Source organism: Loxodonta africana, chromosome X, assembly GCF_030014295.1.
Source record: "Loxodonta africana isolate mLoxAfr1 chromosome X, mLoxAfr1.hap2, whole genome shotgun sequence".
Lineage (NCBI taxonomy): Eukaryota > Metazoa > Chordata > Mammalia > Proboscidea > Elephantidae > Loxodonta > Loxodonta africana.
The window spans coordinates 177,095,254-177,110,596 of NC_087369.1; the positions used below are offsets into that span (position 1 = coordinate 177,095,254).

Here is a 15,343-nt window from a genome sequence, read left to right on the forward strand (position 1 = left end):
TGACGGTTCCATGAAAATGGTAGGAGACTTCAACACACTACTATCGTTAAAGGCCAGAATACCTAGAAAGAAACTCAACAAAGATACAGACGATATAAAGGACACAATCAGCCAACTTGAATTCACAGACATATATAGAACACTCCACCCAAAGGCTGCAATGCACACATTCTTTTCCAAAGCACATGGAACGCTCTCCAGAATAGACTACATCTCGGGCCACAAAGCAACCCTCAACAAAATCCAAAACACTGAGATAGTACAAAGTATCTTCTCTGACCACACCACCATTAATGTAGAAATTAACGACAAGTAGAGCAAGAGAAAAAAAATCAATTACATGGAAACTGAATAACACCCTGTTTAAAAACCACAGGATAATAGAAGAAATCAAAGATGAAATCAAAAAATTCCTAGAATCAAATGAGAATAAAAACACATCGACCCAACAGCAGCCAAGTATACTTTTTTCCCCCGACGCACATGGGACATTCTCCAGAATAGACCACATATTAGGCCATTAAGCAAGCCTTAACAGAATCCAAAACATCAAAATACTATGAAGCCTCTTTCCTGACCATAAAGCCATAAAAGTAGAAATCAATAACAGAAAAAGCAAGGAAAATAAATCAAACACATGGAAACTGAACAACACTGTGCTCAAAAACTATTGGGTTATAGAAGAAATTAATGACGGAATAAAGAAATTCATAGACTCAAACGAGAATGAAAGCATATCCTACCAGAACCTTTGGGACGCAGCAAAAGCAGTGCTCAGAGGTCAATTTATAGCAATGGCCCGTTATTCTTCGTACACTCAAGCTTCTAGGATTAATTGCTCAGCGTACAGATTGAATAAGTATAGTGGAAGGATACAACCCTGACGGAAAACATTCCTGACTTTAAACCACACAGTATTCTCTTGTTCTTCCCGAACGACTGCCTCTTGATCTATGTACAGGTTCCTCGTGAGCACAATTAAGTGGTCTGGAATCCTCATTCTTTGCAATGTTGTCCATAATCTGCTATGATCGACACAGTCGAATGCCATCTGACATCAGCAATGATATCCCTCATTCCACGTCCTTTTCTGAATCCGGCTTGAATTTCTGGCGGTTTCCTGTCAATATACTGCTGCAGCTGCTTTTGAATGATCTTCAGCAATATTTTGCTTGCATGTGACATTAAGGATATTTTTCAAAAATTTACACATTCAGTTGCATCACCTTTCTTGGGAATAGGCATAAATATGGGTCTCTTCCCGTCAGTTGGCCAGGTAGCTGTCTTCCAAATTTCTTGGCATAGACTAGTCGGCACTTCCAGCGCTGCATCTGTTTGTTGAAACAGCTCAATTGGTATTTCGTCAATTCCCGGTACCTTGCTTTTTCCCAATGTCTTCAGTACAGCTTAGACTTCTTCCTTCAGTACCATCAGCTCTTGATTGTATGCTACCTCCTGATACGGTTGAATGTCAACCAATCCTCTTTGGTCCAGTGGCTCTTTGTATTCCTTCCATCTTCTTTGGATCTTCCTGCATTGTTCAGTATTTTGCCCATAGAATCCTTCACAATGGAAAAGGTCAATATCATCAGTCAAAACAAGGTCACGGGCCAACTGTGGAACAGATCATCAATTGTTCATATGCAAGTCGAAGTTGAAGCTGAAGAAAATTAGAACAAGCCCGTGAGAGCCAAAGTACGACCTTCAGTATATCCCACCCGAATTTAGAGACCGTCTCAAGAATACGTTTGATGTGTTGAACACCCATGAACAAAGACCAGATGAGTTGTGGAATGACACAAGGTTGATCACACATGAAGAAAGCAAGATGTCATTAAAAAGACAGGAAAGAAAGAAAAGACCAAAATGGATGTCAGAAGAGACTCTGAAACTTGCTCTTGAACGTCCAGTAGCTGAAGTGAACCCAAGAAATGATGAAGAAAAAGAGCTGAACAGAAGATTTCAAAGGGCGGCTTGAGAAGACAAAGTAAAGTATTATGATGTCATGTGCAAAGACCTGGAGTTAGGAAACCAAAAAGGAAGAAGACATTTAGCATTTCTCAAGTTGAAAGAACTCAAGAAAAAAATTCAAGCCTCAAGTTGCAATAGGGAAGGATTCTGTCTCAGGGTGGGTTCTCTAGAGAAGCAAAACCAGTACAGCATATATATAGTGAGAGAGAGAGAGAGATTTATATCAAGGAAACAGCTCACGCAATTGTAGAGGCTGGAATGTCCCAAGTCCATGGTCAGCATAAAGGCTTCTCCTGATTCACATAGCCTCAGGGGCTGGCAAACCCAAGACCGGCAGGTCAGTGAGCAGGGCCCTTGTTCACAGGCTGTGAAGATTGACAAATCCCAAGATTAGCAGGCAAGACCACAAGGCTTCTCCTGATTCAAGTATCTGGCAGGGGCTGACAAACCCAACATTGGTAGGTCAGAGAGCAGGGCTCTTTCTCACGGGCTGTGAAGATCGATGAATCCCAAGATCGGCAGGTAAGCTGCTAGTTCAAGTCCCAAGAACCAGAAGTCAGACGAACAGGAGGCAGCTGCAGGATCCAGAACAGGCAAAAGCCAGAACGTCCACTTTTATTTGGATGCAGGCCGCACGCCCAAGGAAACGCCCTTTCAACGGACCGGCCACTCACAGCAGATCCCATCAAGGGGGTGATCACATATAAACACTGAGAATCATGGCCCAGCCAAGTGGACACACAATCTTAACCATCACAGTAGTCTATTTGATTCCTGTGTATTCCATCCATTGGGGCCCACGTGTATGTGCTTTTATGTTGCTGGGAAAAGTGTATTTACAATGAAGAAGTTGTCAGTCTTGCAAAATTTTATCATTCCATCTCTGGCATCGTTTCTATCACCAAGGCCATATTTTCCAACTACCGATTCTTCTTCTTTGTTTCCAACTTTAGCATTCCAATCACCAGTAATTATCAATGCATCCTGATTGTATGTGTGATCGATTTCTGACTGCAGAACTTGTAAAAATCTTAAATTTCTTCATCTTTGTCCTTAGTGGGTGGCACACAAACTTGAATAATAGTCGTACTAACAGGTCTTCCTTGTAGGTGTATGGATATTATCCTGTCACTGACAGCGTTGTACTTCAGGATAGATTTTGAAATGTTCTTTTTGACATTAACCCGAGTAGTGCAAATCAAAACTACCCTGTGATACCACCTCACCCCTACAAAAATGGCAATGATTGAAAAAACAGAAATGAACAAATACTGGGGAGGTTGTGGGAGGATTGGAACTCTGATATATTGCTGGCGGGATTGTAAAATGTTGCAACCAGTATGGAAAACAGCACGGCGCTTCCTCCAAAAGCTAAAAATAGAAATACCATAAGATCCCACGATCCCATTCCTAGGTATATATCCTAGAGATATAAGAGTAATGACAGGAATAGGCGTATGCACACCTATGTTCATTGCAGCGTTATTCGCAATAGCAAAAAGGTGGACACAACCTAGGTGCCCATCAAGAGAGGAATGGATAAACAAATTCTGGTACATACATACGATGGAATAAAATGCAGCTATAAAGAATAACGAGGAGTCCACAAAACATAACGGGGATGAATCTGGAGGACATTATGCTGGGTGAAATAAGTCAATCACAAAAGGACAAATATTGTGTGGTCTTACTTTTATAAAAAGTCAAGAATAGGTATACACAAGGAAAGCAACATTCTTGATGGTTCCCACGGATTGGAGGGTGAGGAATGGGGAATCACTTTCTAGTTATTTTTGGTGATGAGAAAGGCAATACCCAATATGGGTGAAATTTGCACAACTTGTCCAAGGTAAATGAAGACAGTAAGATGTATGTAAGAATAAGGGACAGTTTTGGTAAAGGCTATAACATACAATTTTACAACAAAAATAATAACGACCAAAAAATATGTTTGTGGTTACATATGTAGACATGTACATACCTGTGTAAAGAAACCAAACCCGTTGCCATTGAGTAGTCGATTCCGACTCATAGTGACTCTATAAGACAGAGTAGAGCTGCCCCGCAGGTTTTCCAAGGAGCGGCTGGTGGATTCGAACGGCCGACCTTTTGTTTAGCAGCCAAGCTCTTAACCACTGTGCCACCAGGGTGTGTATGTGTATAGGAGGATACATACGAGTGTATGGGTGTGAACGTACAGGTGCATCTGTCAGCATACGTATATACGTGTTTCTGTGCTCTGTATATATATTCGTGTAGATAATAAACCACATAGGGGGCTTCGGTGCAATGGATCGTTTTATATGGCTTTTCTCTCCGTGGTCTTGTAACTCCCACCCGAATGATTGAGTGGGACTATGCAAATATGGTAACTCTGGCCAGCCAAGGGGATTGGATAGCTTGCTAATAATGCAAATAAAGTTCATGGCACCCGTGTGGGGGTGGGACTATGCAAATAAGGTCTCTGGAAACCTAATGAAGGGATTGGTCAGTTTTGCCATCCTGCTAGGCTTCAAACGAACCATCCCAGAGGCAGGAAAGGGAGCATCTCACCACCATCAAGGAAGAAGAGTCAAGAGTGAAGCACATCCTTTGAACCCAGGATCCCTGGGCTGAGAAGCTCCTGGGACAAAGTGAGCGAGAGAGAAAATCTGTAACACTGAAGACAACGAGAAGCAGTGGCAGAGAAACAGCGGCAGCAGAATCAGAAGACCAGCAGAACCAGGAGACCGGCAGGAGACCACAGGAGACTGACAGGAGACAGCACAGTGGGCTTGTCAGCCCACAGAGTAAGAAAGTTGAGTGCTTTCGGGCAGGAGGCTTGGTGGCAGAGTGGGGTGCCTCTGGGCACTTGTTGGCAGAGCTAAACGAGCTTTGTAACACTTGCCCTGCCAAGGGCCAGAGAGCGGAGGGCCTGTCCTGATGGAAGAGTGTTCCCGAATCTGAACTGTAACCTGTTACTTCCCTAATAAACCTCATGACTATGAGTATGAGCTGTGAGTTCTGTGTGGCCATTGCAGTGAATTATCGAACCCAGCAGAGAAGTACAGAGTGCCACGGGAGGGACGGTTGGTGTCAGACTTGGTAAAGATGGCAGGAGGAGGAGGCGTGTCTGACCTCTGCCTCACAGGAATCAGCCTTGGGCTGTTGATCTTGATTCTCCTTCTCCCATGTGACGTTAGAGGAGGTCAGATGCCACTGCCATGCCATTTTCACTGCAGCACAGTTACAGATACTTCCTAGACATAACCAAACACCTCGCGGGATTGAATTCCTAGGTTTGAAGGCTTGGAGCCATAGTCTTGAGGGACAACTCGGTCAATTGGCATAACATAGTTGGTAAAGATAATGTTCTACATCCTAGTTTGGTGAGCAGCGTCTGGGGTCTTAAAGGCTTGCAAGTGGCCATCTAAGATACAACTATTGGTCTCTACTCATCTGGAACAAAAGAAAAAGAAAGAAACCAAAGACTCAAAGAAGAAACTAGTCCGCAGGACTAATACCCATTGCCGTCGAGTCGATTCCGACTCATAGTGACCCTACAGGACAGAGTAGAACTGCCCCACAGGGTTTGCAAGGAGCAGTTGGTGGAATCGAAATTCGGGCCTTTTGGCTGACCACCAAGCTCTTAACCACTGTGCCTTCAGGGTCCATATAAGCCACAGCCTCGTGTAGCCTAAGACCAGAAGAACTAGAGGGTACCAGGATACCACCACCAACCATTCTGACCAGGGACACAATAGAAGGTCCCGGACAGAAACAGAGAAAATGCAGAATGAAAATCAAATTCACGAAAACGGCGAGACTTCCTGGACCAATAGAGACTAGAGGAACCGCCGAGACTACCCCCTTAAGTTATCCTTTGAACTTGGAACTGAAGCCACTCCTGGTGGTCACCTGTCATCCAAACAATAGATTGGCTTATAAAATAAACAATGTCACCCGTGAATACTGTGCTTCCTTAAATATATCAGCTGTATGAGACCAAACAGTCAACACTAAAACAACCCTAAAACAAAGATGACAAGCTAAGGAGGGGCAGAGAAGCTGTATTAACAGAAATAGAACAAAAAGGCACAGAAATAATGAGAATATTGACACGTTGCGAAAAATGTAACCAATGTCCTGGAACAACTTGTATAAAAATTGTTAAGTGGGAACTTAATTTTTAGCAAACAAAGTTTTTTTAAAAAGGAGTGCTCCACATATTCTACAACAAAGAAACTGAACCAGTGAACTTAGTTGTTTCGACAATCAATGTGAAGTTTTGTTGCTCTCCCATGACAAAAAATTGATTTTCACCAGTTTTACTTTAAATGGCTCATGCTTCAATTTTGATGTTTGCTTTCTAATAAACACTTGAATTATAAGTGAACAAATGAAAAGATGTCACAAAAGAAAAATTTAATGATCAGAAAACAAATATTATAACAAATTCCTGTATTTTGTTTTTAGATCTTTCGTCTCTAACACGTTATAATTAAAAACATTTCTTTTTATTCTTTGCTCTTACAAATTCTTCAATGATTTCATCCCAATTAAGCTGCCGAACAATGTCCACTTCCGTACATAATAAGGGTAATGAGTCCAGTCTTTCTTGAATCATCGTTGTATGCTAAGGGTTTTTTAGTCTCTTTAGCGACGAAAATGAGCGTTCTGTTGTGCAGTTTGTGGTCACTAAAGTTAGGAAAATGTATGAAGCAGTTTCAACATTGGGAAATATGCATTGTATTTTATCTTGTAGTATGGAATCACACATGCCTACGTGAGTAAAATTTATCTTTCCTGAATCAGTAACCTTAGTTCTCATGTAGGAATGAAATTGTCTCACTTCTCCGTAAAGGTTTGTATTTGTCATTGGGATAAGCCTGCACTGATTTCTTGGATGTCTTCATGCATTCTTCATCAGAAATATTCACATTTTTTTTTTAATTTATTTATTGTGCTTTAGGTGAAAGTTTACAAATCAAGTCAGTCTCTCTTTACAAAAAGCCATACGCACCCTGCCGTGCACTCCCAGCTGCTCTCCCCTTAACGAGACAGCACATTCCGACTCTCCACCCTGTGTTCCCCGTGTCCATTCAACCAATATCAGAAACATTCACATTTTTTAAGAAGGAAAATAAATTTGAAAGAATTTCATGCATTCTCATCCTTCTTTCCATGCAATATTCAAGCGTTTCAATAATGTTGGTGTTGGCGTTGTTGTTGTTAGGTGCCGTCGAGTCGGTTCCGACTCATAGCGATCCTATGCACAACAGAACAAAACACTGCCCCGTCCTGCGCCAGCCTTACAATCGTTGTTATGCTTGAGCCCATTGTTCCAGCCACTGTGTCAATCCACCTCGTTGAGGGTCTCCCTCTTTTCCGCTGACCCTGTACTCTGCCAAGGATGATGTCCTTCTCTAGGGACGCATCCCTCCTGACAACACGTCCAAAGTGTCTCGCCATCCTTGCCTCTAAGGACCATTCTGGCCGCACTTCTTCCAAGACAGATTCGTTCGTTCTTTTGGCAGTCCATGGTATATTCAATATTCTTCGCCAACACCACAATTCAAAGGCGCCAACTCTTCTTCGGTCTTCCTTATTCATTGTCCAGCTTTCACATGCATATGATGCGATTGAAAATACCATGGCTTGGGTCAGGCGCACCTTAGTCTTCAGGGTGACATCTTTGCTCTTCAACACTTTGAAGAGGTCCTTTGCAGCAGATTTGCCCAGTGCAATGCGTCTTTTGATTTCTCGACTGCTGCTTCCATGGCTGTTGATTGTGGATCCAAGTAAAATGAAATCCTTGACAACTTCAATCTTTTCTGCGTTTATCATGATGTTGCTCATTGGTCCAGTTGGGAGGATTTTTGTTTTCTTTATGTTGAGGTGTAATCCATACTGAAGGCTGTGGTCTTTGATCTTCATTGGTAAGTGCTTCAAGTCCTCTTCACTTTCAGCAAGCAAGCCTGTGTCATCTGCATAACGCGGGTTGTTAATGAGTTTTCCTCCAATCCTGATGCCCCGTTCTTCCTCGTACAGTCCAGCTTCTCGGGGTATTTGTTCAGCATTCAGATTAAATAGGTATGGTGAAAGAATACAACCCTGAGACACACCCTTCCTGACTTTAAACCAATCAGTATCCCCTTGTTCTGTCCGAACAACTGCCTCTTGATCTATGTAAAGGTTCCTCATGAGCACAATTAAGTGTTCCGGAATTCCCATTCTTCGCCGTGTCATTCATAATTTGTTACGATCCACACAGTCGAATGCCTTTGCATAATCAATAAAACGCAGGTAAACATCCTTCTGGTATCCTCTGCTTTCAGGCAGGAGCCATCTGACATCAGCAATGATATCCCTGGTTCTACGTCCTCTTCTGAAGCCAGCCTGAACTTCTGGCAGTTCCCTGTCGATACACTGCTTCAGCCGTTTTTGAATGACCTTCAGCAAAATTTTGGTTGCGTGCGATATTAATGGTATTGTTCTATAATTTCCACATTCGGTTGGATCCCCTTTCTTGCGAATAGGCATAAATATGGATCTCTTCCAGTCAGTTGGCTAGGAAGCTGTCTTCCATATTTCTTGGCATAGACGAGTGAGCACCTCCAGCGCTGCATCTGTTTGTTGAAACATTTCAATGGATATTCCATCAATTCCTGGAGCCTTGTTTTTCGCCAATGCCTTCAGAGCAGCTTGGACTTCTTCCTTCAGTACCATCGGTTCGTGATCATATGCCACCTCTTGAAATGGTTGAATATCGACTAATTCTTTTTGGTATAATGACTCTGTGTACTCCTTTCATCTTCTTTTGATCCTTCCTGCACCATTTAATATTTTCCCCCATAGAATCCTTCACTATTGCAACTCGAGGCTTGAATTTTTTCTTCAGTTCTTTCAGCCTGAGAAACGCCGAGCGTGTTCTTCCCTTTTGGTTTTCCATCTCCAGCTCTTTGCACATGTCATTATAACACTTCTCTCTGTCTTCTCGAGAGGCCCTTTGAAATCTTCTGTTCAGTTCTTTTACTTCATCAATTCTTCCTTTTGCTTGAGCTGCTCGACACTCAAGAGCAAGTTTCAGAGTCTTTGACATCCATCTTGGTCTTTTCTTTCTTTCCTGTGTTTTCAGTGACCTCTTGCTGTCTTCATGGATAATGTCCTTGATGTCCTTCCAAAACTCATCTGGCCTTCGGTCACTGGTGTTCAATGCGTCAAATCTATTCTTCAGATGGTCTCTAGATACAGGTGGGATATACTCAAGGTCATATTTTTGTCTCGTGGACTTGCTCTGATTTACTTCAGTTTCAGCTTGAACTTGCATGTGAGCAATTGATGGTCTATTCCACAGTCGGCCCCTGGCCTTGTTCTGACCGATGATATTGAGCTTTTCCATCGTCTCTTTCCACAGATGTAGTCAATTTGATTTCTGTGTGTTCCATCTGGCGAGGTCCACGTGTATAGTTGCCGTTTATGTTGATGAAAGAAGGTATTTGCAATGAAGAAGTCGTTGGTCTTGCAAAATCCTGTCATTCAATCTCTGGCATTGTTTCTATCACCAAGGCCATGTTTTCCAGCTGCTGATCTTTCTTCTTTGTTTCCAACTTTCGCGTTCCAATCGCCAGTAATTATCGTGCATCTTGATTGCATGTTCAATCAATTTCAGACTGCAGCAGCTGATATAAATCTTCTATTTCTTCATCTTTGGCCCTAGTGGTTGGTGTGTAAATTTGAACAACAGTCATATTAACTGGTCTTCCTCGTAGGCGTATGGATATTATCCTACCACTGACAGCACGGTACTTCAGGATAGATCTTGAAACGTTCTTTTTGACGATGAATGCAACACCTTTCCTCTTCGAGTTGTCATTCCCAGCGTAGTAGGCTATATGGTTGTCCGGTTCACAATGGCCAATACCAGTCCATTTCAGCTCACTAATGCCTAGGATACTGATGTTTAGATGTTGGTGTAGTGTGTGGTTATGTGAAATTCATCTCTGGCACTCAATATTTCTGGACTACTTCCGTCATTTGCTTTTTTTTTCCTAATGCTTCTGCGATGGTGAACTGCTTGATAATCAGTATTTGGCAGTATTTGTTTTTTTCTGTTTTCAACATTTTCAAAAGCTTCTCTTAAATTATGTACATACCCTGTTAATGACTGGTAGAGGTCTGTGTATGCCTTTAAATTTACTTCTGAATCTTGGAGAGCTTGACTCATCTGACAAAAGTGCTGCAATTTATCATTCTTCATAACCAACATAAATACATACTCTAGTGTTTGCGTTTTGTTGGCAATGTTTTCGGCTTCTCTTTCGATATCTCCTTTTTGTGTCTGGTCTTCAAGCAATGTTTTCTAAGTCATCTAGAATCTAAGCGTACTATTCCAGGATTGCACTCATTGCTACAGCACGCGGTTCCCAAGGTGTGTTAGAAAGACATTTTAATACTTGATTATTGCCTCAATATGTTTTAAGAACTGACCGTCCGTGAGTACAGGCAGCAAAAAATGTGTTGAGTAACTGAACAGCAGAAAAAAAAAAATCAACTGCTTCCAAACAACGACCTACTTTGCTACGTCCTACAAGATTAAGGGAACGCACAGCACATGATATGAAAATGGCATATTCATTATGTTTTAAAATTTTCCGTTGCATGCCTTTATAACACCTTGACATATTGGCAGCATGTAGGACTGGCATCTGCACTTAGAAAAATCAATTTTGCAGACTTCACATAAAAAATGAAGTACTTGATTTGCAATTTGTCCACTGGTATGACTTTTTAAGCTAGTCAATGTGATAAATCACTCAACAGGTTCTCCATCTGTTGCAGATATGTATCTTAAAGCAGTACTTAGCTGATCTGTATGAGAAAGATCAGGAGTGGAATCTACAGATAAACTGAAATATTGAGCTATACTTATTTCACTGAAAAGAGTTGATCAAACTTTATTACCTATTAAGTTTATTAATTCTTCACATGTTGTTTTAGACATATACGATGGGTTGCCCTTTCCTCTGTTACCATATTTTGAGACGTGACCTGCTAAAAACGGATCAAGCTAAGCAACAAGTTCAAGTAAACCCCCCAAATTTCCGTTTTGTGGGGATTCAAACACTTCATTTCTTCCTTGAAAAGATAGACGGTGTTCAGCGATTGTTATAATGATGCAACCATGTATCGCAAAACAGCTTTCCAATACTGACGTTCTCCATTAATTTGTGTTTCCAGTTCGTGAGTTAAGTCAAAACCATGTCTTCGGTTTAAATATGACAACGTGCAATCTCTGTGAATTGAACTGTTTTCATGTTTATCAATCATATTCCAGTTGCACCAAATCGAGAACTAAATGATTTAGGACTGGATAGTCTGCAAACAAAACAATATACAGAGCTGACTAATGGAGAATACAGTAGGCACTCCCTCTTATAATTTTCACCATTAGTTTTGCACCCTAGAAATATGGTCTGGCTACACAACCTTGTTTGTTTACCATTCAGAAATTTTCAACACAAATTTTCAAATGGTTCACTGTGATGTTGACAAACACTGGGCTATCTTTAGATCCAATAATTTGCATTATTAGAAGAAAAATTTTTTCCACAAGGCAGGATCTGTATTTGTTATTCATGGGGTCTGCAGATGCAGCAATTTCAGATTCGAAAATATTTTCACTTTCTGCACCAGTATTAATATTTTTTTTTTACTACAGCCAGGAATGGATGCAAAATTTGGAACAATTTCTGCTATATTCATATTGTTATTAGTAATTTCAACACTAGTGGTACTAGTACAACGATTTGCACCCATTAAACTCGAGCATCAATGGGAGATTTATTACATTTTAGAAAGGAAGTTGAGTTTGGAATTGTCTTTAGGGATTCACAAATCTTTTTCTTTTTATCTTCTGTGAGATTTTGTTCCTGCCCTCCTCCAGTTTGTTGCTGTCATTTCATTTTCCTTGGATATAACATATGTCACGTTTTAAATTTGGTTCCACTGTAGCAAATGAATTTGAATGATTGAAAATAAATAAAACATAAAACAAGGAAAATTTACAAAAGCAAAATTCGCATTCAAATTTGGAAGGTAACACAAAAATTTATTGAAATCTGTAAGTAAAAAAATTTATTTGGAACGTAATTTTTTTCTTCAGGTCTGAGATACTCAAAAGAAATAGTACTTTACAAGGGAGCCAGAAATAATTTCATTCGTTTGTCATACAGTGTTTGTTGTTGGCCCCTTTGCAGATCTCCATGAGTTTTTCATCTTGAAATAATGTTTAAAAACTTGTGCACTCACTTTCCACCCTTCGATGCTGCATCTTCACGGTTCATTGGCCTACTGCAGATACCCAATGGGGGCGAGAGTGATAGCAAAGAGCATGATGCAAGTACAAAGGTATTCTCAATCTGAGAATGCGTTTTGGGTCGCTCTGCACAGGACGGGACCCGATACGTCATGGGTCACTTGATTATAGTGCCAGGTATACTCAAACTGAAAATGCGTTTTGGGTCACTTTGCACGGGACAGGAACTGATACGTCATGAGCCACTTCATTATAGTGCCGTTGGCACTCTCTTATGTGGTCGAGGAGAGAGAACTAAACGTGAGGTTATGCCTGATCGGTCCAAAATGAAAAGGAATATATAATTGTTATGGTATACAAAATTTATAAAATGTACATTTTTTCTTTGTGTAATCATTTGACTCCCATGTTCAGAGATACGTACATCATCGATGTAACAATAGCACCATTTCTCGACTTGCAAGTCATAACAATATCAATAAATTTCTTAAAAGAAAGTCAGTCTGAAGGGAAATGGAAAATAAAATACATTTACATAATTCTTATTATCTAAATATTCATTTATTTCCCCTAGGAACTGTCCAATTTCCTTACACAGAGATATGTAAATATTCCGATAAAATATAAATGTAATGTTCTGATAAATGCCCTTTGTTGCTCTCTCGGATGACAAATTTAGACACGCACTCATTGTTGCAAAGCAGAAACGTATTTGCACAACAAATAAATATAGAATTTTGCACCTTCTTAATGTGCCTGATACCTCATTTAGTAGCGTATATAGAGTAATACCAAGCACTGTGTCCTGAGCATCAGACAATAAAGAATGAAACTCACTTGATGCATAAATGAAAACTTTTTGTGTTAGATAAATATTGATATTTCCAGCATTTTTTGGACATTTGCTCTGTTAGTATTATACTAAATTATTACCCATGTTAGTATTTTATTAAAGTATATTAGATTGCATCTGCATGTATGCCAAACATATTTTAAACTTAAAGTTATAAATATCATTGTTTACAAAACTTAGGACACAACTCTGTACCTAAATGCTATACGACTAAAAAGTAACTTGATTGAATTCATTGTAACGGTCCACTTACTCGAGTTCCCTCAATTTTGCATGTCATCTGGGACTGGAGTTCCCGTTGGTCGTTTACCAGGACGTGCGCGAGAACATACCTTTGTGTTTGTATCACGGCAAAGAGCATTGCTGGCCCTTCTGGCTGGAGTTGCTGGATCAGCAGACCTGGATGTACAAGGTGGGTCAATCAGAATGAAGCAGAGGTCTGTTATCTATTAATATAATCCATCCTTGCCCAGTAACCGCTCCTGTTGGATCCAGTTGCATATTGGGTGAATGTAGCAAGACTTAGACTCGACAGCTCACCCCCACCTCTTATTTATAAGAAAGAAATAGTATACTCCCAAGAGACCTGCCGAGATTAAAAAAAAAAAAAAAAAAAAAAGGAGTTTCAATTACACGGGAGGGGGCAGATGTCAACAAAAGTGTTGAAGTGGTAGGGGCCTCATAGCTTGAATAACCTTGCTCGTGGGTGCCCCCATGGCCCTTCATGAGCTTTATTTCCAGCTGGCACATTCTCACACACTGGAGCTGGTATCAATTTCATTTAGTGCCCTCCCAGTTCCCTTCTGCTGTGATGCTCACTTTTCCTTGTGTCTTGTCTGCTTGGCATCTATAGGTCTGTGCTTAGGACAACTGGTGCCCCTGTTTTGTTTATGCCCTAAACACGTGCTTACCTTGCTTATTGGGTAATCCATCCCTGGGAGTGCCCCACCCTGGTCTATTCAAGCAGAAGCTCCACAGAAGGGACCCAGGAATCTGTGAAGATGAGGAGGCTGTTCTAGTTGTACAGATAAGAGGTGATGCCACCCTGGCCTAGGGTGGAAGTGGTGAGGATGGATAGAACATATTTAGGGGAATTGGCTGAATGGGAGGTGGGATGAGAGAGTGCGAGGCTGTAGAAATGCCTCTCACCAAGACAAAGAGCAAAGGAGAAGGACGAACGTTTGGAGTAGGGGACCCAGACGAAGAGTCAGTTGGGGGCTGATGATGTTTGAGGCGCCTGTAGGGACATCCAAGTTCAGGTGGCTATACCGGCTTGAAGCTCAGAAGTTCAAGAAAAATGTTAAGTATCCGGAAACCGGCAAACAAGTCCTCGTGTATGTAGCCATCACCTTCCTTGAATTTGTACGCCCTGGCCATGTCACCTCTTAGCCTTGGTCATTACAGATTATGCCTAATGGGTTTTTTAAATATATTTCATATGTTTCCAAGAAGTCTTGTCCGATTCAGAGAGGCAAAGGCCCTGACTGCTACACAGTGTTGGGGCTAGGACTGGGGCTATGGAGAGGAGGGGGTGTTATTTCCTGAATGCCTCCTGAGTACCTGTCTGTGCATTCGTGTATGTTTTGTGTTCACTGGCACATAAGCATTTACATGTGAGTACTTGGAAGGGGTGGAAGAAAACAATTTTGCATTATGTAATATTGATGAAATGGTGATGAAACAAACTATCGGCTGGCCTCTGGAGGAATAATTTCCAATGTAGGATGAGCACCATGGGTAAAATTTAGAAAGCGTTGTTTTGAGAAGCAGCCCAAAGCCACAGAGACAGGGACAGCTATTCCGCAGGCTGCCCCATCTCTTTGGCCCCAAGGCCGGAGCCTTGACCCCACAGCTCTAAGACTTCGGGGGCTTCGTCTCAGCACAGGCCTCCTAATTGCATCAAGAAAACGTGCTGATTAGAAGAAATTTCAGAGGATGAATGTGGCCTCCAATGAACAGGATAATTAAAACTCCAGCAAAGTTGTCCACTTGGGAGCTAATTAGAAGTTTTTCTCAACAACAAGTGCTGAGTAAGTTTCTTAAGCATTTTTTCTGCCTACAGATGTGATACATATTGGCTGGACTAAATAGAGGAAATACAGGCAAGTTTGGAGAAGACAACAAAAATCAACCATTATCTCACCACTAAAGACAACTACAGTGAAAACGTTGGTGCATTTCAGGATGAAATGAGCTAAATCAGGTTAAGCTAATGAGCTTAG

At 41.2% G+C, this 15,343-nt stretch overlaps 1 long non-coding RNA gene across 1 annotated transcript in view; it reads right to left on the reverse strand.

The window, feature by feature from the left end:
* Nucleotides 1-5,215: 5,215 nt before the first annotated feature.
* Nucleotides 5,216-15,343, reverse strand: part of LOC135228822 (uncharacterized) — a 36,144-nt gene continuing 26,016 nt past the window's right edge. Inside the window, exons 2-3 of the long non-coding RNA XR_010319701.1 lie at nucleotides 13,375-13,520; nucleotides 5,216-6,648 (exon numbers count right to left, since the gene is read on the reverse strand). This is a non-coding gene — a long non-coding RNA (uncharacterized LOC135228822). The remainder of the gene's footprint in view (nucleotides 6,649-13,374; nucleotides 13,521-15,343) is intronic.